We start from the raw sequence: 22,609 nt of genomic DNA on the forward strand, positions 1-22,609 counted from the left end.
TGCAGAGGTGTGGCAGTGATGTGCTGACCAGATACTGCTCCTCATTGTACACTAGCTACTGAGGTCTCATTACCTGGGCTGGTGGAGGATGTTGGACACAGCCTTGATGGTGCTTCCTCTGAGGGTTCTGTGCTGCTTCTTCAGAGATGGAGAGGAGATTATATCTTGAAGGGCTATCGTCTTTAGGGCAGTGGCTGCATGGATGCTAATGATATCTGCAGGAGATGCAAGAGAATGTGTTGCAAACTAAGGATAGAGGTTTGGGCATACTAAGAATACACATCATGAGAGAAATGAGAGAGCAGTGCAACACTTGACAATGAACCTTGCTTGGTTGCTAGGACATGAAGGTCTCAACATCAAGACATAAGTGATCAATATCATCAGTTACTGAAACAAGGATCTTCTCCTCATAGACGTGAGGAGATGGATGCCAGGCAACCCACATCTTGCTTTCTCCACCCTCTTGTGATATGTTTTCTCTTCAAATGAGACAAAGGAAGAGATTGAGTGAGATGAAAGTGGCTGGTGCAGTTGGGGAAAAGGCTGTGAGATGCCCCAAGTGAGTGAGTAGGTGAGTGAGGCCATGCAGATTTAGTGGTCTGGAGGAATAGGTGGGTGAAAGTAAGTGAGGGCATATGCTGCATGCAGATTTGAGTCTGGTAGACTTGGTGGGAGGTGGGTGCAGTAGCAGAGATAGAGTTTAACATATTAAAGGAGAAAACAATAGTTCCTACATTTTTGGAGCTATATCCAGGTAATTCTTCACACACTACCACTTGGAACAGTAGATCTTGATTGTGCCAGGGTTTAAATTTGGCACCAATGACAGCTTTCTTGGAAGGTCCTGTCAGCACAAGTACTCCTGCTCCTGCTGAGTGCATGATAGCATGAGAGCAGTACCATAGAGGCACCACAACACGTATTCAATAAGGTGAGCAGTAAAATAAAATGCTAGACCTCATATGAAAATATGAAACTCCCAAAATTGACATTTATCAATTTTTCATAAAATTCAGTCCACGAGTATTGGTATTGAGTGGAAGTGACCATTGGATATAGAAGAATCTTAGTGTGGAAGTAGGCCCTTTGACTCAACAAGTCCACACTGACCCTCCAAAAAGTAACCCACCCAGACCCATTCCCCTACACTATATTTACCCCTAACTAATAGCCCACAGTACAGTGCATGGCCAATTCACCTAACCTGCACATTTTTGGATTGCGGGAGGAAACCAGAGCACCTGGAAGAAACCCACACAGACACAGGGAGAATGTGCAAAATCCAGACAGACAGTTGCCCAAGGCTGGAATCGAACCTGGGTCCCCGGCACTGTGAGGCAGCAGGACTAACCACTGAGCCACCATACTGCCCTACTGATTTTTGAATGAGTACTTGAAGAAAACTATGGGTTTGAGGAACTATTTTCACTTCTTCCTCAATTCACCTGCCTCACTGTTATCTTGTAGAATTTTTACCTTTCTTCCCAGCATTGTTCCATCAAATTACTGTCTTGTATCTCATTTAAGCTACATATTATCTGTGTGTATTATTGTATCGACTCACCGCCGTAATGTGGAAGAGCTGAAGTTGGATTTAATTTGCATATCATCAAACTAGATCCAAATGTGGCAAATTAAGAGATAACAATTAATGATTTAATAATCACTCCCCATTCTTGCCACCAACAGTAATGTATTCAATATAAGTAACTGAATGACACCTCTCGTCCTGCTCATTACTGCTTATTAGAGTATCTATTAATACTGCAGTACAGCAGCATGATGTCCTCAAATATAATGATTACAATGATTGATGTGATGTGATGGACAGTTCATGTGGAAAGCTTTATTTCTTTCTGTGTTGTGAAGTATCTTTGAATCCCTTGAGTATCATTGTCTCCAGAAATGCTAAGGGCATGCCCTTCATGAAGGTTTCTCAGTTGACTCAGAAACATTAGAACTAAAGTATAATTAAATGCTGTTGTACTGTATTCACCACAAACTAATCTTCCCCAGTGAAGGAGTTTTCTTCCCAGGACAAATTATTCTTTAGCAGTTGACTTATTTTCTTTAAATACTAGATAACATATTTAAGAAGTAAGGGAATTTACTGTTCACATTATATACAAAGAATGCATTAAGATATCAATTTATCAAAGACTTAATTTCACAGGGTGCAAAGACAACAACAAGATAAATATCTTTTTGAATAATATCATGATTTCAAGAAATCAGCAATTATTCCTACAGTACCTAATCTGTTAGTCAGATATTTGCATTAGTGCATGTTGTCCATGAGTTACCTGACTTGTTAATCTTTCAAGGAAATTAAATTCAGCATTCTAAATGAGGATGAGACTGAGAAACAGGCCATGATAATTAGAATCAGGAAAATCTGAAAACACTAGATTGACTTTGATCAGAATTGTTGCTTTTTAAAAAAGATCACAGGTTTAAAGTATTCATGATTGGAATTAATTTAACAATTGATTAAACTTCCAGGTGGCCAGGGATAGATAATACATCCACACTAATTGTAGCATTGTACATTGTCATTGAAAGAAAGAAGCTTTTCCAACGAATTCCACCATAGCCTTAATTTGGCTGTTGAGAGTTGGGCTGGTACAGAGCCAGTTTGAAGAACGGATGCAGAAAAAGATATATGAAGTCATATCAATCCTTACTACTCAAAGCCAGTTTAATCCAGTGCAGGAGCACATCAGAGTACAACAGTCATATTTTGTTTACCCAGCCCTGCTCAATGTGAAATAACTCCACAGAGGCTGGTATCCTGTCAACAAATCACCCTTTATATACATGTGCTGAATCCTTGACACTGATCCAGCTTTGAACATAGAATAATATAGCGCAGAACAGGCTCTTTGGTCCTCGATGTTGCGCTGACCCGTGAACTATTCTCAGCTCATCCCCCTACACTATCCTCTCATCATCCATGTGCTCATCCAAGGATTGTTTAAACCTCCCTAATTTGGCTGAGTTAACTACATTGGCAGGTAGGGCATCCCACGCCCTTACCACTCTCTGAGTAAAGAACCTGCCTCTGACATTTGTCTTAAATCTATCATCCCTCAATTTGTAGTTATGCCCCCTCTTACAAGCTGACATCATCATCCTAGGAAAAAGTTTTTCTCTGTCTACCCCATCGAATCCTCTGATCATCTTGTATGTCTCTATCAAATTGCCTCTTAGCCTTCTTTTTTCCAATGAGAACAGACCCAAGTCTCTCAGCCTTTCCTCATAAGACCTTCCCTCCAGACCAGGCAACATCCTCGTAAATCTCCTCTGCACCTTTTCCAATGCTTCCACACCCTTCCCAAAATATGGCGACCAAAACTGTTCACAATATTCCAAGTTTTGTATAGTTGCAGCATAATATTGCAGCTCCAGAACTCAATTCCTTTACAAATCAAACCTAACACGCTGTATGCCTTCTTAACAGCACTATCCACCTGGGTGGCAACTTTCAGGGATCTATGTACATGGACTCCAAGAGCCCTCTGCACATGCACACTACCAAGAATCTTTCGATTGACCCAGTACTCTGCCTGGAGAAAGTGAGGTCTGCAGATGCTGGAGATCAGAGCTGAAAATGTGTTGCTGGAACAGCGCAGCAGGTCAGGCAGCATCCAGGGAACAGGAGAATCGACGTTTCGGGCATAAGCCCTTCTTCAGGAAGAAGGGCTTATGCCCGAAACGTCGATTCTCCTGTTCCCTGGATGCTGCCTGACCTGCTGCGCTGTTCCAGCAACACATTTTCAGCCCAGTACTCTGCCTTCCTGTTATTCTTCCTAAAAGCGCATCACTTCACGTTTAGCTGCATTGAACTCCATTTGCCACCTCTCAGCCCAATCCTGCAGTTTATCTAAGTCCCCCTGCAATCTGTAACATTCTTCTAAACTGTCCAATACTCAACTGACTTTAGTGTCATCTGTAAATTTATTAATCCATCCACCTATGCCTGCATCTAACTCATTTATAAAAGTTACAAACAGTAGTGGTCCCAAAACAGATTCTTGTGCCACATCACTAGTAACTGGACTCCAGGCTGAATATTTTCAATCAACCACCACTCGCTGCTTTCTTTCAGAAAACCAGTTTCTAATCCAAATTGCTAAATTACCCTCAAACCCATGCCTCTGCATTTTCTCCTACAGCTTACCATATGGAACCTTATCAAAGGTTTTACTGAAGTCCATGTAAACCATGTCAATGCCCTACCTTCATTGACATGCTTGGTCACCTTGCCAAAAAACTCAATGAGGTTTGTGAGACACGACCTGCCTTTGACGAAATCATGTTGACTATCTGAAATCAAATTGTTGCTTGCTAGATGAGTATAAATCTCATCTCTTATAATCCTTTCCAAAACCTTTCCTACAACAGAAGTAAGGCTCACTGGTCTATAATTACCTGGGTCATCTCTATTGCCCTTCTTGAACAAGGGCACAACATTTGCAATCCTCCAGTCTTCTGGTACTAAACCTGTAGACAATGATGACTCAAATCTCAAAGCCAGCTCTCAGAGTGAGTAGAACCTGTGTCACTCCTGTTTACTTTTTTAAAATTTTATTTTTATTTTATTGATATTCCTGTTTATATCTGTCAGGCGGAGCTCCCTAATTGGACCAAATTAACAGCCCCATTCAGGGAACTCAAATGCTATGAGGTCCACTTGGCTGACCTCATTCTAATCATTACACAATGCAGCATGATGTATATAATCACAGGGCCTAAAGGAGGAGGTGGATATTACAAATTTACAAAACATATGCCAGGAATAAATATATACAACTTATATGCACTTGAAGTATTAGCTTTACTGGATGTAGATTTGCTTACTGAGCTGGAAAGTTCATCATCAGTGAGCCTCTGGATGAGGCATTGGTGACACGGCCCACTTTCTATTTATGTGTTTAGGCTTCCTTGGCTTGGTGATGTCATTTCCTGTGGTGATGTCATTTCCTATTCTTTTTTTCTCATGGGGTGGTAAATGGGATCCAAGTTAATGTGTTTGTTGATAGAGTTCTGGTTAGAGTGTCATGCTTCTAGGGTTTTCTGGTTATTAATTGCAGTTTATGTAATTAAACTTAATGTTTTAATATTGGTAATATATTTTTCTGAAGAATGTTTTGAATGTATAGTAAACTTTAACACTTCTAAAAATCAAACAAATAAATTTTAGAAAACATTCCTTGTAATAACAGCTACAATATTTCTCTGTACAGTAATGCTCTTTATGCAGTTATAAAAATTCTGAAATAGGGAATGCTGGAAGCTTTTTATAGTATCTTTGGGAAAAGTGTGTGGGTTTTTTTCATTTCAATACAATAAATTAGTTATGCAAATATGAAAAAAATGAATTGAATAAGAAAATTTAATTTTCTTTAGTTCCCAAAATGAAGCCTAAAAAGCATGCAATAAATTTTGTTTCTTTAACTCAAGCCTGGAAAAATAGTTACAAGCTTAAAGCCTGGGGATTTCTCATCTTAATTACATTTTTAGGTCATTGCTTGATTCAACAAGGGCAACTCTCTAGCAATTTGCATATTTTAAATCTAGAATATTTGGTATTACATTAATTATTTTTCTGTAATAATAACAAGATTTGGCCTCATCTTGGTCTCTTTAATTATACACTGTAGTAGCAGATTGTCATATCCCTGGGAACCTGCAAACCCCTGTTTTGTCTTAGTTCATGGTTATAAATGTAAATTGTTCTGTTTTGCTGCAATATCATCATCTATTATAAAGAGGCAGGCAGAATTCAGCTAGTTTTCTGATGTGTAGGAGAAAGCAATCAGTTTTGAAGAATAAAGGCACAAAAATGTATTCAGAATAAACTAAATTAACAGTTTGGGTACATTAATGACTTTACTACTTTACTGGGGGTTTTAATTGTTCATAGAAGTAGATTTGGAAATTTCTTTTTTTTGAATAACAAGTAAATTCTGCCCCTGTTCTGATGTTCCTATGGTTTTCAATGAGGCCTCATTCAAGAGATTAGTAAACAAATTCAGATAACATGAGGTAGGGGTTAATATAATAGGGGGTAATACACTAGCATGGATTGGAGATTGGTGCATGCGAAGAACAAGTAGGAATAAATGGGTCATTCTCAGGATGGCAGCTGAGACCAGTAAGGTACCACATTGTTCTCTGCTTGAGACCCAGCTGTTCAAAATCTAGAGCAATGATTTGGATGTGAGGACTAAATGTAATATTTCCAAATTTGCAGATGGCACAAATCTAGGTGGTCTGTGTTTTGTGAAGATTCTGCAAAGAGGCTTCAAGGGGATTTGGGCAGGGAGAACATTGCAGATGGAATGTAATATGGTGAGCATAAAGTTGTTAAGGAGCTGCATTGTAATGGTGAGAGATTGGGAAATGTTGATTTCCAAAGTATCCTGGATGTCTTTATACTTAAGCAATTGAAAACTAATGTCTAGGCACAGCAAGATATTAGGAAGGCAAGTGGTATGTTGGTCTTTATATCAAGACTATTCGAGTACAGGAGTAAAGATGCTTTACTTCAATTATATTGTAAGACCTCATCTGGAGTATGATGTGCAATTTTGATTACTTTCCAAAGAGCATGTACAGCAGAAGGTCAGTAATTCCTGGATGGTAGGGTTGTCCTATGAGGAGGGATAGGTCTGCATTCTCCCAATTTTCAATGAGAGGTGATCTTATTGAAAGTTACAAGGTTCTCACGGGGTTCTGACAAGTTGGATGTAGAAAGAATGCTTCCCCTGGTTGCTGAATCTAGAACTGGGGATAATCTCAGAATAAAGGGCAAGCCATTTATGACTGAGATGGGGAGGAATTTCTTTAATCAAAAGATAGTGAATCTTTGGAATCCTGTACTCCAGAGGACTGTGGAAGCTCAGTCATTGAGCATATTCAGGATAGATATTGGTAGAATTCTAGATATAATTAACACCAAAGGATATGAGCATTGCATGGGAAAATGGTGTTGAGCTAGATGATTAGCTATGATCTAGAATGACAAACCTGGCTCAAGGTGCTGAATGGCCTACTCCTCCTCCTATGTTCCATTGTGAAGATTAGCTTGCAGCATAATCTGGCATCGTGGAAAGATACCTGTTCTTCACAAAGGGTACATCCTAGTTCTACTTGAAATCTGTTGAGGAGCATTGTGGTGAAAACGTTACTGACAGCAGTGTTATGCCCCTTCAGTTGTTGTGGTCACTCAGGCACCCTTTCTTCAGCAGCTTGATGATTACTTCTTTTCTGCAGTCATCCAGAATGTCTTCCGCAGTCCAAATCTTATTCAACAAATCTATGAATTCTACAGTGATGGGGTTCTTACCAAGTTACAATTGTCCTGCTGTTATGTCATCAATCTCAGGTCCTCTCTTTTTCCTCAAGCTCTTGATAGCTCTTTGGACCTCTCATCTGGCAAGTTCCTGCAATTTGGCATTCAGCTGCTGATGTGCAGTCAACAAACTCAAACACGTTGCTAGACTTGGGCTGGATTAAGGATCTCTTAAAGGTGTTCTGTTCACTTTATTTCCCGCTCCTTGTCTGTCAATAATGTCCTACTATTCTTACCCTTGAATGGTACAGTGGTCTTGCTTCATGTACTAGTCATTTCCTGTCCCATTCTGTGCAGAGTTTTGGAGTCATTCCAATTTGTGGACACTTATACCTTCCTGTCTTTCAATTCTGTCCACCTTCATTTGTCCTCTTTATGGCTCTATTCAGGCTTTCATACTTCCCATCATCCTTTTGGCTTTGCTTAGTGTTCTTTTCCCAGTTTTTCCTTGCTTTGTACCAACTTCCCTTCTTCAATCAGCTGCCCTCAATGAAGAGTTGTTTTTTTGTTGTTTCTCCTCCTCCTCTGCTCAGTCCCCCATTTGAAGAGTCCCTGATGTTCCTCAATGTTGCTCGACTTCACTAGGTCTAACCTAATGAGTTTTGTGTGGCTGTCAGCACAGGCTAGTATCACTTCTGCAGATGTAATTGGCCTTATGTCAAGCACTTCTTCATCTTTTTTGCATGTTCTTTGGCATTATGTACTATTTTCTCTTGTGTTCAGAGGAGGAGAATGAGTTTTAACTCTATTGGCACCCAATAAGCTTACATTCCTCTGCCTGATGATTTGGCCTCCCGGGTTACCCGTCCATACTCCTACTCATACAGTACTTCAGATACAATGAAGTATGAGCCTGAAATTTTGGACCAGGTCCATCTAAGCCTCATGATGCAGCTGTAGCTATGTCTTGCACCTCATTTGCTTACCTGCCTGCTTCATTCCCTCACTAAGACACATTGCCTGCTAACTTCATTCGAGTAACATTGATCTAAAGCCTCTGTTCTATTGATCCTCGGGATGGGGGAGTGGGGGAAACAATGGCATAGTGGTGTTGCCACTAGATTAGTACACTACAGATTTAGTATCATTCTGGAGAACTGTGTTCAAATCCCAGACGACAGAATTTGAATTTCAATGAAAATCTGGATTTAAAAGTCATAAAAAAAACTAATGCCCTTTAGAGAAGGAAACTGACGTTCTTACTTGCACTGGCATACATGTAACTCCAGACCCACTCTCAACTGTCTTCTGGGCATTTAGGGATGAGCTATAAATGTTGTCCTAGCCAGCTAAGCCCACTTCCCATGAACAAAAAAACAATTGGTGAAGCTCATTGACCCACTTTCTGCAATGGAACCAAGTGCAACTGTGGATGTAATAGTTTCTAGCCTCTGCTACAATCTCTAGCTCAACTTTCTTTGTAAGGCAGGAGGATCTCCTTCTGCCATCAATGGGAATCCCACCATTGACAGGCAGTCTTCAGCAGAACGTGCAGAGAGGTATCATTGAACCATGGGGCCTTACTTTGTCAGCTCTGAGCCATGTGTCTGGAAGGTTAGGTCTTGGTCTTACAGAGCAGTGTTGGAGAGGATACTTGGTCTCAAAGTCAAGGTCTGCTCCAGGGATTCTTTAGCAGACTCTGAAAAATTTATGTTGTTGGCTAATAAACAATGCAGATATCTCTGGCTACCACTCAAACTGATCATGTCGCTTCCCGTTCCCATCACACAACCAGATCTGGCACCTCCACTATGTTTATTGGCCAACAGCCTGTGATTGTCCGGCCATTTCCATCAGGAGCAGAAGCACCACCCACTCGCAGTCTGTTGTTGGAATGCACTCTAAGATGACAGTATTCTGCCTATTATTTTTATCTTTGTGCCACATGCTGCATGTAGAACTGCTGTAGATTAGTGACAAAATGTTAATGCAATACCCTCAGTCTTCCCTAAAAAGGAGTCTGTCCACCTAAAATGCTGGGGTCAATAAATTAAAGTAGTTCTTATTTTTATATAAAATAAATTCAAAGAGGTAAGGAAAATGCTCAAGAACTTTTAGTTTGCCGTTACTTTAGGAGTATATTCACACTTTCACATTTTTGCAAAAAAGCCTTATCAAAGTCACCCAGAGATTTGTGAATTTTACTCCTACCCAGCCTCTTGTTTATGGTTTATAAGTAACTGGCCTTTTGCAAGTCCAAAGTAATGCAAGCCTTGCAGATATTTCTGAAACTGTATTCTGAGGTATCATATACCATAGGTATGTGTTGTCAGTATTAACTGATCGGGAACACAATCACAGAATTGAAGAATATGATAATTCAGAATTTGAAACAAGACAATAAAGTCAGTTCTGGTCAATATTAACTTCACCTAAACCCTGTAATATAGAATTGTGGCTTTTGCTATACAGCACATGCCGTACATTGAAACACATCAGCACCACTATAATGTCAAATTTCATTAGCTACTTGTGAATCAAATAATTGATGTGTCAACTTGCCTCTGGAAGCTGAGAATGTAACATGTTAAGATTACTCATAACTTCTGAATCACAGCCATGCTTGGTCTGAAAGCTAAAGTACAAAGAAAATTACTTACACTATGGTTTAAATGTCAGCAAAGTATGGATGTACATGTTGGAAATTCAGACATAAAGGCAGCAATATAAAGGTTGTCACTTTACAATGGAAAAATAGTTAAAAGCACTTGAAGGTCAGATTTGATTAAGTACTTAGAAAACAATTTACATTATCCTGAAATCTCATCCTGTTGATCAGTTACCTGAAGCATTAAACATTTACAACTGTATCAACCAGGATTCAGACTAATTTATCACAATTCAACTTTGTTCAATTTCCCAGTGCAATATGTATTCAATCATACTGCAGATCTTAAACAAATTACTGTTACAATACTGTTTTTTTAAAAAACAGACATTTCACGTCATTGTGTTATCATGTGAAGATGTGCAGCTGTGTATCGAATGTAATTATTGGGTAATTCATTCTAATCAGTCAGGCTATGAATGGTAAAAAACAATCAATAATCAATTAAATCTATAAACAAAAATTGGAAGAGTTCTATTTTATTTAATTGATCAGTTAGCACTTTCATCTCAATAGTATGTCCATCATTTTTTAAAATAAAATCATTTACTTTAAACAGACTTCAATTTAATTGTTTGCATCGAACAAATAGGAATCATAAATTTTAAAGGTGGTAAATGTTTAATTTTTATGGAAGTTAAAAAGCTGTAAATCATTTTTTATTGTTGCATATTTCACCAATGAGATCAGAAACAGGGTGTTTTTCTGGGTTTGGAAATAACTTGTCCTTTATATTGTAATAAGGCTTATAAGAGTGATGTATGATTTAAATGATCTTGTCTAATGATTACACAAATGTTTTGATTTCCGTTGTGAGGCCAAGATATTTTTGTGCTGTCCTCTCCCATTAAGGGATGTGTGTGGTCTCACAGACATTCCCTGGAAAATCCATTCCTTTATGTCCACTTCAGACTTCTGTGGAATTTACTTCAGCTGACAGTTTGAGTACCACTGAACTCTCAGGACTGAACTTTGAAAATCAAAAAAAAAGTTCACCTCTATTGAATAAAGCATGGTTTCTTTTGTAGCTCCAGATGTATGTACCTATTTCTTTCCTAAGTCCTAGACTGGGGTTGAAACTACTCGGAAGAATGTTTGTGGATCATGCACTATTCAGCAGAGCACTTCAGGGCTAGCACCAAGTTGCAGAGCCAGACATTTATATGACCCCCCAAGCCTGCCATTCAGGACAGGGCCCACATTTTGGGACAATGACAGGTACTAATCTGACTCAAAGCTTTGAAACCAATGGAGGAGCCCTCCAGAACTCTTGGCAACAGTGCTCATGATTTTCCATCAAATATATCATTTTCTAAACTTTAGGGTTATTTAAATGTAATTAATATGCAAATCTCCAATACTTGCTAAAGGTTCTAAATCCCAGAAGGCTGCAATGGGAAAGAATTTATTAGATTATCAGTTGTAAAATTAATATTTGCATTCATTCCAAAAATTATGTGAAAAGTCCACATCAGACTCCATTTTAAACCTTATGGTCTATTTAACTTTGTTTAGTGAAATTAATTATGGTGGGTATATTGTGTGATGATATCAACATTTTCTAATCAAATTTTGCAGTGAAAATAATGTATTATTTGTTGGCTTATGTTTAATATGCTAATAATAAAGTTTTATTGTATCTTTATAAAATCATGAGGGGCATGGATAGGATAAATAGACAAAGTATTTTCCCTTGAAGGGGTGGGGGGGCAGCAGTCCAAAACTTGAGGGCATAGGTTTGGGGTGAGAGAGGAAAGATTTAAAAGGAATCTAAGGGACAATGTTTTCATGCAGAGAGTGGTGTATGTATGGAATGAGCTGTCAGAGAAAGTGGTGGAGGCTGGTACAATTGCAGCAATTAAAAGGTATCTGATGGCTGTATGAATAGGAAGGGTTTAGAGGGATATGAGCCAAGTGTTGGGAAATGGGACTAGATTAGGTTAGGATATCTGGTTGGCATGGATGAGTTAGACCAAAGAGTCTGTTTCCATACTGTACATCTCTAAGACTCTCTGACCTGTTGAGTTTCACCAGCAATTTCTGTTTTTTTGTTTCAGATCTCCTGAATCCGCAGTTCTTTGTTTCATGTTATTGTACTTTATTTTGTTCACTGCACTTCACAAATGTCTCCAGGTATCACATTCATAGGCACATCTGTGTCTCAACTAACAATAGCTATTGACTTTCATCAATCTATCATGCTTCTAGTTGCCCAATTTAAGGTAGACTCTGAGATCCTTGTGTTACGTGCTTTGGTAAAGTGATGATATCACCAGCATTTCTTTTAAAGATACATATCAACTGTGGGGACATAACACTATGCTACTCACATGCATTTTGTATAACCTGATTTATTGCATCCGTTGCTCCCAATCTGGTCTCCTCTACATCGGAGAGACTGAGCACAAACTTGCAGAACAGTTCAGGGAACATTTATGGTCTGTACACTCCAAACAACCCCACCTTCCTGTCACCATCTATTTCAACTCCCCCGATGACCTGTCCATCCTGGGCCTCCTCCATTGCCAACACAAGACCATATGTAAACTGGAGGAAGAACAACTCATTACTTGCATCAGCAGCTTGTAACCATACGGCCTTAACATAGAATTCACCAAATTCCAAATCTCCCCCACCTCATCCCAGGCCCAGTCCTACCTCTCCACCCCAACCCCTTAACCTGACCCTATCTGTCCATCTTCCTACCCACCCATCTGCTCCACCCTTCCCACTGATGAATCTCAGCCACCTCCTACCTGCATCCATCCATCGCCATTCTACCCACCTTTCCCTCAGCCCGTTCCCCTCCCCCAATCCTGATGAAAGCTTCTGACCTGAAACATCGACTTCCCTCCTCCTCTGATGCTCTTTGAACTGCTGTGCTTTTTCCAGCTCCATTCTTTATCCACTCTGATCTCCAGCATCTGCAGTTCTCGCTATCTCCAAAAAATCATTTGGACCATGTCAGGTCTTGGATTTGCCCCACATTGCTGCACTTACACTGAAGACTGGCAGCTGGGACAGCCTGTTATTCCAGTCACACTCTGATGAGCTACATCAGGGTGTCTGCTTGCTGTTTTTCCAGCCCAGTATAGAAGGGGCAATGCCCCACTATAGCAGCTACATTTTCATAACAGATGCAGGCTGCCAGTTGTCAGATCCCATCAGGCGTCCATATAAAAAGTCAAAAGTTATGGACAGAATTTTTCCTGCATGTAAACAACATTGGCAATAGCAAGAAATTCATAGAATACAGCGAGAATGGAAAAATTAGATTCTCGACATCAAGAAAAAATTGTTCGTTATTCTCCTTAAGGCTTCAATGGCTAGAAAAGTAACTGTCCGGTAAGCAGTGAGGGCCCCAATTGCTTGTCTAATTGAGGTACAAATGCTTGTACCTCATTATTACCTCATCCTGCCTCATTTAAATTCAAGCTGCTATTCTCCTGTGTACCAGAGAACAGTACCAATTCCTGATTTGAAAATCAGACAGGATATTTGGCAGTTGTTTTCCAGCATTCCTCAACAACTCGGGGCATGCTCCATGGGTAGCAACTACATCCGTCCTTTGTCTATAGATCTTGAAATGGTAAAGCACCAATTTCAACACATCATTGTAACACATCTTGAATTAATTTGTAATGCATACACTTCAACACTGACAACTTACATTGTAATGCTTCTTCCAGGCTACTTTGGTGGAAAGATGAGCACCCATGTCATTGCATTGGAACAAGGTGCATTTCAGGGTTCTTAAATTGCTTTCTCAGTGCTCACTACCTTTGTACATACTTAGATGCTCACAGCAGCTCTGCCTTGCATTGCATTTTATCCCAGGCAGAAAGCCAAGCAGCTTGTCATGTTTGCCAGCAATGATTTGTCTACAGGGCAGAAATATTGCTATACGACATGGTGCTACTTCAGTGTCAAACCCACAGCATGTGCCAGCAGCTTATGCGGCAAACATACTGCATGTGCTTCAACCAAATAGCCAGGGAAGTCTAAGGGAAGAAGTCCTCAGTCCAATATGAGGTGCTGCCAGAATCAATCAAGGGCAATGTACGATCTCAGTGGTGAAGGGCAAGGTTTGGCTGTGGTAAGTCGGGCACTTGGTGCAATCAGAATTCCTGTCCTCTCATTCTGTGGTTTGGATGCAATCATCCTGCAGTCTAAAGATTGATTTTTTTAAAAATTTGATTTATTGTTGTCATACCTACCTAGGTAGAGTGAAAAGTTTTGTTTCATGTGCAGTGCAGGTAGATTATACCAAACAAAGTGCAGTAGGGTAACAGAACAGAGCAAAGGTTTAGACAGTGGATTTGGGCGATAGGTTTAGACAGTGGATTTGGATCAGCTCAGGCTTGGAGGGCCGAAGGGCCTCTTCCTGAACTGTAAATTTCCTTTGTTCTTTTGTTCTTTGTTCAAAGAATACAATTTTATGGCTGGAGAGAAGGTGCACAAAGAGGGAGATCAACATTTAAACTTAAATTTTGAGAGGTTCATTCAGCAGTCTGATAACAGCAGGAAAGTAGCTGTTCTTGAATCTGTTAGTATGTGTTACTGGTAAGTCATTGGAGCAGCCGTGCAGCTATCAGAAGCTTGTCCATCCTCAGTCAGGAAAGTTGCCAAGGTTTCCCGAGTAAGTATGAAGTGCAGATTGTTGTCGATTGGGAGGATGGTATTGGTGAGAGCCATTGAGGGAAGACACTGCATTGCAATCATGGGTGTGGCAGACTATGCGCCTTGGTTGAAAGGTGCTGTATTGGCTAGAAATAGAATGGGTATGGAGAGCGAAGTTGGTGACACTTACTCTGATGAAATGCAGAAGGCCAATGACCTTTGCATGGCTTTGTTGCATGTAAATTTCCTTTGTTCTTTTGTTCTTTGTTACAAAGAACAAAAGAACAAAGGAAATTTACAGTTCAGGAAGAGGCCCTTCGGCCCTCCAAGCCTGAGCTGATCCAAATCCACTGTCTAAACCTATCGCCTTTGTTGCATGTTCCTCCAGAGTATGGACACTGAATTGACGTGGATGGCTATTTCACACCAGACTGACAGTTTCCTCTGTCAAACCTGGGGATTTAGGATAATCCTCCTTTCCAATCCAACCTAACTTCCACCTCCTGTTTGTAAAGTGGTTTGCCAACTTGCCTCTCCATCTATGTTGTATGAAATTGCACAGCAAATCACTGAAAGCGGTTCCAGGCCTACAGTGAATGGAAAGATGCAGTGAGGTTTAAATAAGGCAACCACTTATCGAAATCTGGGAAGGCTCAGCCCCAGTGACCACTTCAACTCTGCTGAACATAATACTGCATTGCATCAGTGAACGTAGAGGAAGGATATGTACTTGATGAGGTGAGCAGGAGATAAATGCGTGAGAAAGATCACTTGGGCTCACAGCAAACTTCCAAGAATGGATGTTTAGCTAAAATCTGGAAAGATTTAGTTCCATGGCCACCTTCTGAAGAAGAACAAAGACGGCATGGAAAACAGAAAATCAAAATATAACTTTCATTCATGGCTAAAGTGAGTGAAAACCAAAATTGGTCATCATACATAGAACAAGTTGGTGCTTTTAAACAGCAGGGCTTCAGAAAAGGGGATGTTAATGCCTCTGTCAACGCTAAAAAGATTATAAGTCTTTTTCAGTCCTTTTCCCCTCTCACCCAGTGATGCAGCTGAATATAAAATTCACATTGCACTCATTTCCTGTTTTTCCTCAGATTCTTCCAATGCTGCTTGTCTCATGTCTCACCATTTGTTGCGCTTTGCAAATAAAAGCAAATGTGTTCTTCCACAAAAGATTAGGAAAGCTGTAGTACCGTAGAAATTATGATTAGGATCAAGACATTATATGACCAAAACAGCAAATTACATTTATAAAACACCATTAACATACCAAAATATCCTAAGGCACTTCTCAGAAACATCGTCAAACAAAATCTGACATTGAGCCCATGAAGAGATATGAGGGCAGATGACCAAAAGCTTGATCAATTAGATAGGCTTTAATAAGCCTCTTAAAGAAAGGCTGTGATATTTAGTACAGGAATTCCAGAGCTTATGGTTTTGGCAGCTGAAAGCACAGCCACCAGTTGTGAAGTGATTAAAATTAGGGATAGACAAGAGGCCAGAATTGGAGGAGTGTAGTAATTTTTTTGGAATGTTGTAGAACTGGACGTGGTTACAGAGATGGGGGGGTGGGGGGAGTGTCACATCATGGGAGAATTTGGAAATAAAATTTAGAATTTAAAGATGTTGCTAAACCAGGACTCCACATAGGTTAATGAACATATTGATCATAGGTGAGTGGTACATGCTGTGAGTTGGCCTACAAGCAAGACAGTTTTGGATAAACTTAGATTTATGGAGATTGGGGGAATGTAATTCATCCAGGAGTCCTTTAGAATAGTCAAACATTTCAATATCAAATGCATGGCTAAGGGTTTTAATAGCAGCTGAACTCTGGCAGTTATAGGTTCAGGTGGTGTTACAGTAACAGAAGCAGACAATCTTAGTCATCAAGATTATGGTAGACCAGTTAGCAAGGTTAGATCACATGAAATACAGGGAGAACAAGCCATTTGGATACAGAACTGGCTTAAAGTGATGTGGACTAAATGCTGGAAACTAGCTTAGATTCCCTACAGTATGGAAACAGGCCATTTGGCCCAACAAGGCCACACCAACCCTCCGAAGAGTAATCCACCCAGAGCCATTCCCCTACCCTATATATACCCCTGACTAATGCACATAACACTATGGGCAATTTAACATGGCCAATTCACCTGACCTGCACATCTTTGGACTGTGGGAGGAAACCCACGCAGACATGGGGAGAATGTGCAAACTCCACACAGACAGTTGCCTATGGCTGGAATTGAGAATGTTAAAAAGAAAAACGCTTGTTTTAGTAGCACATATATAGAAAATGGAAGAGTACATGGAAGATTAGCATGGCCACTATCCAAGGATTCAGAATGGAATTGAGAATATTAAAAAGAAAAACGCTTGTTTTAGTAGCAAATATATAGAAAATGGAAGAGTACATGGAAGATTAGCATGGCCACTATCCAAGGATCCACTGATTCATGAGGGATTACCTTTTTTTGAGCATGTTTCTAGTAGCACTATGGTAATATTCCTACTACTGCTCAAGTACCATCTTGGAATTTTATGGTAACTCAGAATCCCTACAGTGTGGAAGCAGGCCATTCAACCCATCGAGTCCACACCGATCCTCCAAACAGCATTCTACCCAGACCCAACCTCCTACCCTATCCCTGTAATGCTGCATTTCCCCGAGCTAATCCGACTAATTGTACATCCCTGGACATTATGGGCAATTTAGAACGGCCAAGTATTCAAACCTGCAAATCTTTGGACTGTGGGAGGAAACCAGAGCATTCAGAGGAAACACACACAGATGGTCACCCAAAGGCCCTGGCACTGTGAGTCAACTGTGTTAGCCACCGTGCTACCCATGTCCAACCAAGTTAATTAAAAATGTTTGTAAAGTAACATTATTGACATGATGGTAGATTTAGGAGCTGTACATTTGTAACATTTTAGTTTTCATAAATACATTTAAATCCAAAACTAGGTAAAAATCAATTTCCATTCTCCTCCTCCAGCTACTGGGTATCAGGAGTTAAATAGTATTTATACACAGAACATTGTTGAGTGTATTTCAGAAAGGGGCAACCCAATGAACCAAACAAATCCATCATTTTGTAAAACACTTTGAAATATCTGAGATTTTGATTCAGGATCAAAAAAATCAAAAGAACAACCTTATGGGTGGCACAGTGATTAGCACTACTGCCTCACAGCACCAGAGATCCGGGTTCAATTCCCGCCTCAGGCGACTGACTCTGTGGAGTTTGCACATTTTCCCCGTGTCTGCGTGGGTTTCCTCCAGGGGCTCTGGTTTCCTCCTACAGTGCAAAAATGTGCAGGTTAGGTGAATTGGCCATGCTAAATTGTCCCTGGTGTTAGGTGAAGGAGTAAATGTAGGGGAATGGGTCTGGATGGGTTGCACTTCGGCAGGTCAGTGTGGACTGGTTGGGCTGAAGGGCCTGTTTCCACACTGGAAGTAATCTAATCTTTTCAGTACTTACCATCTTTTGATTCCATTGCCATGTATTTGAGAACCAATCGTTATTCTGAATTTTAGATAATGTACAATGATATTTCAGTGCATGTTATGGTGAGGCAATGGCTTAGTGATATTATTGTTAGATTTATCATTTCAGAGACCCAGGTAATGTTCTGGGAATGTTGGTTCAAATTCTGCCACGGCAGATGTTGAAATTTGAATTCGATAATTTAATAAAACACTGGAACTAAAAGTTTAACAATGGCAATGAAACTGTTGCTGATTGCTGGGGGACAGACATGTCTGGTTCACTTATGTTAGGAAACAATCATCCTTACCTGGTCTGGCGCATATGTAAGTCCAGATCCACAGCAACATGCTTGACACTTGGGCATTTGGGTGGACAATAAATATTGGCTACATCCTGTAAATGAAGAAGAATAAATATTACATTTTCTTGCTTGAGCAAATCTATTAAAAGAGTGAAAGAACAACTATTTGTTGCCATAAAATCAGTGTCAAAAGTACTTCCCTCATCTAAGGAAAATAGTTGAATGTTGGATCTGATAGCTTTGAGCAATTGAAAACTCAGTTTGGAATTACTGTGATGATGCAATCTTGGAAATAATTTTGTCTTTTCAAGCCTGTGCAGCTCAAGCTCAGCTTAATGTCTCAGAACCATGATATCTTAAAGCACACTTCAGAGATCTACACCATGATCACGAAACAGCTTGTCATGAATAAGAAGCAAAATTTGATCTTTCAACTGAAGCTCGCAGAACAATAGCTTAAACTGTTTTTGAAGATTTAGCCACAATATCACTGTCACTTTCATTTCAACCGGAACTAAAATTCTTGCCATTATTTTCAAAGTTAATGCAAAATAAAAACTAACAGTGGAAAATTGACTGTTTTAACACCGTGAGCCTGTTTTTGTGCAGCTAGCACAGCCTAACTTCACGGGGGGTCTAGTGATACGTTGGTAGTGTTCTTGTTTTTGCACCAAGCAGGTCTAGATTCAAGTCACACCTGCCCAGGGGATATGTTATAACATGTCTGAACAGGTCAATTAATTTCTTTTTAAACCAATTTCATTCCACAGTCTGTACAACCAGTCGCCTCAATTGTTTTTAAGTAAATGTTTAATATCTTCTCTGTTTACCTTTCTCACACTACTGCAGTTCATTGTATTTCCTAACTAAATATTCCCTCTATTGATACAACTTCAGTTTCAGATGTTCATATATCCTTCCTCAAGCCTTATTCTCTCTAGTTACCATAAATTCAGCCATTCTTCAAGTGCTAATAGCTGACAGCATGTAACATCTCTGACAAGTGCACTCTTGGATAAGACGGAAGCAATGTTAACAATCATTCTTTAAAATAATTTGCTACCAAATTTGTTTTAAACCATTGTACATTTAGAACTTAGTGTCTAAAAACAGTCCTTTATAACTCATGCAACTTTATTTAGACACCTTATGGCATGGCAGAAATCTTTTTCTATACTGGGTCCATGAGATAATTGTCTTCCATGATCCTTTGAAACCTATGTTTTTGATGTAAGTGGCAGGAATCTTAACCACTGATCCAATGGCCGCACCAAGGTTTGGACAGAGTTCTCTTGTTTAAATAATAAAGGTGGGAACCTATGCCAGTATCTGCTGGACCTGTGCAGGTATGGCCACATGCTGGGATGAGTACCTCAGCAGCCTCAAGCCAATGACAATTTCTAATCACTTAGAGTTGCTGCTTCAAGTGCATGTCATCAGAACAATACTGACCAAAGGTCATTGATCTGAAACATTAATTCTGTTTCACTCCTACAGATCGTTACAGTGCAGAAGGAGGCTATTCCACCCATTTGCCTCCCCTGCTTCTGTTACCTAGCGTCAATTTCCTGCCCTTTCCACGTTTCTCTGTACCCCATTTCTGTCTGAGTAATCTTGAATGTCCCCATTTAATCTGCCTCCACCACAGTTCCAGGCAATGTATTCCATATCCTAACTACCTGCTGTGGGAATAAGTTATTTTCTCTCACATCACCTTTGCTTTGTTTAAATTTATGCCCTCTCATTTTTTGTTCTTTTATGAGTGGGAGCAGCATACCTCTATCTATTTTAATCAGCCTGCTCATAATTTAGGAAAGCTCTATCAAATCTCCTCTCAGTCGTCTTCTCTCCAAGGAGAACAATCCCAACCTCTTCGATATATCCCCTTAACTAACGTTTTTCATTCCTGGAACCATTCTTACAAATCACTTCTGCACTCTCTCAAATGCCTTCACAGCCTTCCTATAATGTTGCACCACCAACTGTACACAGTACTCCAGCTGAGGACTAACGAGTGTCTTGTACAAGTTCAACAAAACCTCCTTACTCTTGTGTTTCCTGCCCCTGTCAATAAAGCAGAGAACACTGTAAGCTTCATTGACTAATTTGTCCACCTTTTCTGCCACCTCCAATGGTTTCTGTATGTATACACCAGGTCAGAATTATTCTCCCTATGTTATATTGTCTTTCAATGTCCTTCCAACCAGAGTGCATTACCTCACACTTCTCTACATTGAGCTTCATCTGGCTCCTAGGCAAAAGTGAGGACTGCAGATGCTGGAAGCCAGAGTTTAAATCAGAGTGGTGCTGGAAAAGCACAGCAGGTCAGGCAGCATCCAAGGAGCAGGAAAATCGACGTTTCGGGCAAAAGCCTGAGTTCCATACTATCCTCCTTGCTGTTTATAATGCTTCCAAGTTCTGTGTCATGTGCAAACATTTAAATTGTCCCCAGTCACCAAGATCTCTATCATTAATATATATCAGGAAAAGCAAGGCTCCCAATGTCAATACCGGAAGAATTCCACTACAAACCTTCCTTCAGCCCAAAAGGATCCATTCACCATTACTGTCTGTTTCCTATCACTCAGACAATGTTGTTTCTGTTTTTATTTCAGAAATCTGGTCTTCACAATACCTACTTTTTGACAGGAATATTATGATTTTATTGTCATTACAGGCCAAGAAATAGATCAGGAGCACAGTATTTCTGCTTTCCCCTGTATCCTGGCTACCTGGGCTAAGATAGGGAAATGTAAAACCTGGTAAATCCTTTCCCCATGGCTAGATCGTTTCTGATATAGGAGATTATATTTCATGGGAATAAAGGCAGCAGCAGATGATTCAGGATTGGTCACTCAGTCTTTGTGTTTCAGGGGCTTCCTGTCTTAATTCATAGGCTTTTTGCTTCTCACTTAGTGAGCATGCACCAAGATGAATAGAATTTAAGTTGTCTTTACAATGAGGAATAATTGCTTATTCTGTACCTTTAATGATCCAGCGTACCCTTTCCTTTTATCTTTGGAAGAAAATGAATTGCACTGTGTACACAACAATGTTACACATGGTACATGCAGGATTATAAACATGAATTGATGACAAAGGAAAACTTGACCCTTTAGGATTTTTGAAGCTACAAGGTTGTACAATGTCTTTTAAATATAGTTAAAGCTCCATTCAGCATACCAGCTGATGAATCAATTGTTTGTAGAGTATTTAAGTAAATTTATCCACTAGTGCTGTCAATGCTCCTATTATGACATGAACTAAATGACAATTGGATAGAAAACTTATTACTTTTTCATATTATAACTGTTCTTGTTTGAAGGCCCACTTGAGAACATCTGCCAAATATATTTTACATTCTTATGACATGAAACAGAAGTATGGGCTAAATCTTACAGTTTTGGCTAAGTGTGCATTGTGTTGCATTTCATGGAATTCTTCTCACTGTGAGGCTGAGCGAATTTTCCTGCAGTATCTGACTGAACTTGCAACATTAATTGCAATTGCCACCCTAAAGATGAACATCATATCTGATTTCTAACTCATCTTCTCACACATGCTCCCGAGCAACTCACTACTCACTGCAGATCCTGGAGTTGACCAACATCCCTGGCACCTGTGCTATATTTAAAAAGCCATTGTGCACCCTAATAAGTACTGTCAATTCAGAATGGCAGTGGAGGCCACAACACCAGAGGTTGCCACCTATGTTGAAACAGTCTTAATGCCTGGAGAAATGCCTAATACTATAGGAAGAAGATCACTGACTTTCTCCATTCTGCCAGCGTGAGTGCCACCATCTTCTCGATAAATCCCCAGGACCTGATCAGGTGTACCCAAGAACTCTGTAGGAAGCTAGAGAAGTGATTGCTGGGCCTCTTGCTGAGATATTTGTATCACCGATAGTCACAGGTGAAGTGCCGGAAGACTGGAGGTTGGCAAACGTGGTGCCACTGTTTAAGAAGGGGGGCAAAGACAAGCCAGAGAACTATAGACCGGTGAGCCTGACCTCGGTGGTGGGCAAGTTGTTGGAGGAAATCCTGAGGGACAGGAAGTACATGTATTTGGAAAGGCAAGGACTGATTCGGGATAGTCAACATGGCTTTGTGCATGGGAAATCGTGTTTCATAACCTTGATTGAGTTTTTTGAAGAAGTAACAAAGAAGATTGATGAGGGCAGAGCAGTAGATGTGATCTATATGGAC

The 22,609-nt window shown here is 40.0% G+C and overlaps 1 protein-coding gene and 1 pseudogene across 1 annotated transcript in view; both read left to right on the forward strand.

The window, feature by feature from the left end:
- The window catches only part of neurl1b (neuralized E3 ubiquitin protein ligase 1B), a 476,454-nt gene that overhangs the window by 316,438 nt on the left and 137,407 nt on the right, over positions 1-22,609 (forward strand). The gene's annotated exons all lie outside the window — the stretch shown is intronic.
- On the forward strand, positions 16,983-17,082 carry LOC122557007 (annotated as a pseudogene).

Source organism: Chiloscyllium plagiosum, chromosome 14, assembly GCF_004010195.1.
Source record: "Chiloscyllium plagiosum isolate BGI_BamShark_2017 chromosome 14, ASM401019v2, whole genome shotgun sequence".
In the NCBI taxonomy this organism is placed as follows: domain Eukaryota; kingdom Metazoa; phylum Chordata; class Chondrichthyes; order Orectolobiformes; family Hemiscylliidae; genus Chiloscyllium; species Chiloscyllium plagiosum.